General features: G+C 51.0%; 1 protein-coding gene across 1 annotated transcript in view; it reads right to left on the bottom strand.

The window, feature by feature from the left end:
- Glut4EF (Glucose transporter 4 enhancer factor) overlaps window positions 1-6349 on the bottom strand; it is a 91673-nt gene that overhangs the window by 55895 nt on the left and 29429 nt on the right. The gene's annotated exons all lie outside the window — the stretch shown is intronic.

Raw genomic sequence — 6349 nt, 5'->3', positions numbered from 1 at the left:
CTCGCGCCCCCTATTCACAATACCCTGACTAATCGTTTCTCCAACCGGCAGGTCTGCCTAAACGTTGCCGTCGTCCATTATCACACGGCGTCGACCACCTCGATGAGAATCCATACGCATCTCCCCGAAGTAGTCGCAGCATCCACCGTCTAACGTTACGATCGATACCTTTTCCGTTTAAATATACTGGTAATACAAAACGACAGCCGCGAGCACAGCTTGGCTTGTTCGAAACGTGCCTTTTACGCAATTAAAACGATGGCTGCGAATCTCGGCCAATGGCCAGCTATGGCTCCCGATGAACACGTCTATACTCGTCCAGGTGACATTGCCCCATTAACGTACTATTATCGAGATCTTTTATCATCCCGCCGCGTATAGAAAGTCGATATTACGTGGGCTGCGTCGTGGACGCCATCAAGGTGCATTAGTCCGACTGATAATGCACAAGTTGTCCATCCCATTATAAATAATGAAAATTCCAGACCCTTCAAATATTACCTGCTATGTTGAACATTACGGACCACTCTCTTCCGCCCACCCCCCTCCCCTCGCCCTGCCCACACCCTCAACCGCAACCCCATCCCAATCACCGTCCCAACCAAGAACTATGACTATTACAATACACAGAGTTTGGAAACCCCTTCGCCGTAATGGCCGATATAATCATGGAAAACGGGACGGTCGACGGCTCCGTTAACTCGCGAATCTCACCGAGAGAGCGAGGCCGAGGACGAAAAAAGCAAGCGGGCGGAAGCGCGCACCCGTGCACCTGACCCATTTAGCCGGGGCGCGCGGGCGTATTGATCGACCTAATTTCGACGATAGCGGCCTTTATCCACCGCGGCAGGGGCGGCGTGGAGTTTGTGTTCATTCGTGGTTGAGCACCCTTGCGCGAGGTCGACCCCACCATACTATGTGCGCCCCTCGCCCGGGGGCGGGAGCTGCAACTATAGGTGTTCTCTGAAACTGCGTCCATTCCTCTCTCTCTCTCTATCTCTCTCTCTCTCTATCCTCTATCGCCTCTCTCGCGAGCTTGGCCCGCTCCGTTGACTCGTTAATTCTTCCAGAGCGATTATCTTAATCGGGTCAGAGACGCCGCTCTCTGCCCCATCGGATGCCCTCTCGATGCAAGTCGCTCGTTGCGCAACACCAGACTGCATCCTCTCGAGTATTCGAAGGAATAGTCACCCGGACGGCCGAGAATACTCGAGGATAATAAGCCCCGATGCTCCCATTATTAACGAGAATTAAAGTCAATACGTCGACGCGATAGCCAGCATCTCCGCGTTACCGCAGTCCTCGGTCGTCACAAGCCAGTGAATTCGACTCCCGGAGAATTAGAAAGGACTAGGCGGAGAAAAAGAAAGGAGCGTACGGAGCACTGGACCGTTGCACGATACCCTGTCGTGCACTGTACCGTAAGCCCCCTCCCCCCTCCCCCCCCCCCCACCGAACCTCATCCACCCCCCTTTCACTCACTCTCTCGATAATCCGTCCTTCCCGTGCGTTCTGGCAGGCTCACGCGCGCGCTACTCTTCCCGCTCGTGAAAGGATTTGGAGGAAAACTCGCGAGGAGGGAAACTCGTTGCCTGCCGCGCAAACATAAAGAGGGAACACGGAGAGTCGACGCCGCGCCCAGTGGCAAGGTCGCCGCGAAGCCCAGTCCGGATGCACAAGAGCACACGACGAGGATTATTTGCTTGGAGCTTTCAAGCCCTGAAGCGAATGAGGTGGTGGCTCTCGCACTCTCGCGGCCGCCCCTCTCAACCGCGTAGTCAAGGAGCTTCATCGGCTTTTCACTTTCGTTCGCGGCAATATCGAACGACCCGTTCTACCGTGCGACCTCCTACTCGCTTCAGCTTAGGAGGAAGACCCGCATTCGTCGTCGAAGTTGGGTAAGGGACGGTGGATTATGACGGGGGTGTGAAGGGGTAGGGAAGGGAGAATCTCGAAGCGCCGAGCGTCATGACCGGAACGGACGAGTTGAGGGAAAAAGACCGCGAGGAGGAAGCCAAGAACTTAAGATGGCCGCTGCTGTGCCCGATAACGGTCTCGAGGCAGTGTTAAATGCACGACGACTGTATTGCCAGAAGATTTGAGGATAAGGTGGCGGCGGGAGGGGTAGAGGAGAGAGATCGAGCGGGTCCGTCGAAGGCGAGTAGCTGTCCGAGAAAAAAAAATTAAGGAACGAGCGCGGAGTTGTTTCCGTATACTACACGGACGGACGGGACGGGCTTTGGGGCCCATGCCGAGGAGCCAGGCCCATAGCCGTACGTGCTTGTGCTTCCGATCCTTTATTCCATAGATATAGCTTCGTCATAAAGTTCAACGATCTCCTCTCCCCTTCCGCCCCAACCCCGTGCTGGCGATCTTGCCCCGACCCAAACCTCGGCCCCGGCCCCGGTCCCTTCCGCTCGTTCAGCTGTCCCGGCCCTTCCTGCGCTACGTCGGTGTCCCTCGCACGAAACTCGCGCGGCGCTACTTGCCGTCTTTTTATGCCTTTTCCATTTCTTACATTTTTCCTCTCTCGCTGCTCCGAGAGCTAGCCGAGCCCGATCGGCCGCAGCACGGGGAAGAAAAGAGAGGGTGACTGGATAGAGGCAAGTAGTAACCTGAAAGATTGACAAAGAGAATGCCGTGGATAGAGTGGGATGAGGGAGCGAGATGAAAGTAATTTTATGTGTTTCTTCGTTGGAATACATTGATTTTACAAAGAAAACGAGAAGGTAGCTTGCTCGAACGTTTAGTATTTACTCTTACTCTCTCTATCTCTCTGTCTGTCTGACTCTCGGTCGTACCGTCCATCGCCGCCTTTTACGCGTCAACCCTCGCGCTACCGTGCTGTACAACAATAGCACACGGAAAATGCATTATCACAGGTAATGAAATACGCGGTGGAGAAGGATGACATCCTACCAGCGCATCCTATAATACTCGACTCTTTTGGAAAAACGTCCGTCCGTTCGATATCGACATTGCTAAAATCTCGTTAAGTACATAATGAAATTTCGATTGCAAATAGATTAGGCGCATAGGGCAATTTGCTCGTCCGCAAATTATTCAACCGTATCGCGCGAATGAATGATAAATCGAAAAGGATCAATGAAACTCTAATGCAATACTGGTCGATGGACGATGCTATCGATGCATTTGAAATGCCGCTCCAAAGAAATTCCTCTGGGCATCAATCCGAGCGGTGTTATTACGCTCTGGAGAACGTGAGAGAACGAGCGGGAGCCAGTATCGAATAATGAAAGCGCAAAGCATAAAGCGAATGCCGGGCCAGGATGACGTGAAAATGCGACGTTGAAGTTGAAGTGGTAATAGAAGAGAGGCTAGAGAAGAGAGAAGAGAGAAGAGTGAGAGGGAGAGAGAAGAGAAAAGAGTGAGAGAGAGAAGAGAGAAGAGTGAAGATTGAAGAGTGAAGAGAGAGAGAGAGAGAGAGAGAGTGAAGAGTGAAGAGTGAAGAGAGAGAGGGAGAGAGAGAGAGTGAAGAGTGAAGAGTGAAGAGAGAGAGAGAGAGAGAGAGAGTGAAGAGTGAAGAGTGAAGAGAGAGAGAGAGAGTGAAGAAAAAGTTAAATTAACAAATCCCTTGGTCAAGGAGAGCTTTGAAATTTCGTCGCTAGCATTGAAAAAGGTACGAGCTTCCGCAAACGAGGGACTGCTTCTAGAAACGTTTGAAAAGGATTTTCTCCTTTCCACAAAATGTCGAGGCTCACGGCGTACGTCGAAGCGAAGCGTTTCTTTGTGAATCGCTGAGGGACTGCATCCCTCCCACGACTCGGGCCTTTGGCTGTACGTCGTTCCATCGATGAGTCGCGCACGAATCGGCGGGGGTGGGTTGGGAAGTAGTCGTGCCAGGTGGCAGTGACGAGTGACGGAGCACAGGTAGACGAAGAGAGCATTTAAACGCCTCGAGCCAATGCCGGCCGGCATTCGATGGAATCTGGTCGACTCCCCACCTCCACGACTATCCTTCTTTTTTTTGTGTTTTTTTATTATTTATTTTTTTTTTTTTATTTTTTTTTTCTGCGCATCTCTTTGGAAATCCTTGGACGCGTCCTTAAAATGCTCGAGAAACTGCGCAGGTATCAATTGTCGGGAATTGCGCGGTAGCGCGATGGATAGATGGGTGGATGGACGGCTGTGGCAAGGGGCGGAGGCGAGGAGAGTTATGGGCAGAGTAAGGGAAGAGGGAAGATACAATGACGAGCTCGCTCGTGCTTTTTCTTTATTTTTTTATTTTGTTATTTCTTTTTTTCCTTCCTTCGTGTTGTCTTGTGGGCTATTGACGCCGGATGGGCCAAAAAATAAAGGAAACATATTTTACTGGCGGGAAAATCTAACTAACGCGGTTCCGTCCAACTGTGAGTTTTCATATGACGTAGCCGACAATTCTATTCTTGCCTCGGCTTTGTGTATTTCTAAAACGATATGTGCGCTCCCTCTAGGAGTGGGAATGCGAGCATAAATTGGCTTGGGTTTGAAGAATAAAAAGGGCAGCTTGTAAATAGAAGAGTTAAGCACACGATTACTCAATTAAAGAATAATTTACTTGGAAAAGTTCAATAACCACGAGAGTACGGACTGAAACGCATACTTCCTAGCGGCAAGTTGTAAAATCCCGGTAAGAGGCAATAGTCTTTGCATAATTCATAAGCCGAAGGAAAAAGAGATATCGACTATTCGCCAGAAAACTTCACCTGCAATTTTGTTGGCTTAAGTCTGCTGAAGAGCGAAATGATCCGCGCGATCGGGGCACGGAAAATGATCAGCCGAGTAACCTGTAACACGTGTGGAAGAAAGGCTCGGGCATTACGTTACCTGCTCATCCCCACGCCCCTCGCCCCTCCCCCTCCTCACAACATCACACACACACGCACACGCATACACACACGCGCACTCACACACACGCACTCTCTCTCTCTCTCTCTCTCTCTCTCTCTCTCTCTCCCTCCCACTCTCTCGCTCTCTTTGTAAATGTCGAGTATTCGGCAACCCAGATTTGTAAATACCTATCCGTACGCATCCGTGTCGTGGGCAGATTCGACATTTGCATCATTCCATCGGAACGGAATAGTTACCCTTGCTTTAATCAATTTCCTCGCCTGTGCCATTCCCCATACTCGATCCCCCTTAGGCACGTCCGACGTCCTTGGACGCCGATCCCTCGACTCGAGACGCTCGTTCGAAAGGGGCTCGTCTCTTTACACCGGAATTTTCACACGAGCCTAGACCTGAAGACAGGTGCGCAACGAGGATGAGACCCGCACTTTCACGCTTCGACAATTTTTGGCGCGGAAGATGAGTAACAGGTCGATCGCTTACGCGCAACCAGGACCTTCGCCTCCACCGGGGACTGAGATCGGACGATACCCTCACCTATCCTCCCCGGCCATACCGGTTCTTCTCCTCATGCTTGCGCACGAGCAAACGAAAGCCTCCAGGTCTCGATAATCGCGAATCACCTCTTTTTCTTCTACATACTGACTGCTCACGCCCGCTTCGCGTTCCCCTTCGTCCTTCCACGTCACGCACGCAGAGGCGCGGCCCGCGAATGTCCTCGACGACGCGTCGCAATCGCCACGAGCTTTTCAATTGTCCGCGCCATTAGCGCAATAGCCATTGAGCGACCAAGGTGCGCAATGCTTGGCTAATATGTGTTTCTCCTTCGTTCCAATTCCAATGGTATTTACAGTCGCGCGCACGCGCCATTTTTTTTCGGCACCACGCACACTTCATTATTTTTCCAGACCAGCGCTTCTCTCGTGATATCCTTGTATATTTCCCAATCCGTATTCCCGCCTCCCCACTTTTTCGCACTGTTACAGCTAGATGCACGGTCGCAATCATTTTCCATCCGTGGCCCTCGGTGCTGTGGATTTTCACTAGACACGCCGAGGCGTCGCTCGCCCATCCCCCAAGCCAATATCTTGTCAAATTGGCTTTGCACGCACGGTTTACGCGTATTCCGAAACAGCGCCTACAATGGCTTAAACGTGCCCAGTCTCAAAAAATTTTGCCTAGCCCCAATGACCTTACCAACTTCTCCGGCTTCTCTCTCTCTCTCTCTCTCTCTCTCTCTCTCTCACTCTCTATTTATCAGAATAAATTACCAACTCTAGAGCATTTTATTTTAGCCGCGGTAAGACGCATTCGATGCAACGCCCTTTAGCTTTATCCATATTGCATCATATTCGATTTCCTTCTCCGAGGGCTCAGTTACGTGCTGTCGCCGCAATTATTGAAAAAAAAAAAAACGAATAAAGTCCAAAGGTGCTGGCACAATTTGCACAATTGCACACATTACTTTTGTGCCCGGAACTTCAGTCTCCCATCTTTCCCT

This window comes from Ceratosolen solmsi, unplaced genomic scaffold, assembly GCF_000503995.2.
Source record: "Ceratosolen solmsi marchali unplaced genomic scaffold, CerSol_1.0 scaffold1, whole genome shotgun sequence".
Taxonomy (NCBI): domain Eukaryota; kingdom Metazoa; phylum Arthropoda; class Insecta; order Hymenoptera; family Agaonidae; genus Ceratosolen; species Ceratosolen solmsi.
The sequence above is the reverse complement of the archived record's forward strand: the minus strand, read 5'-3'. Positions and strand labels throughout refer to the sequence as shown.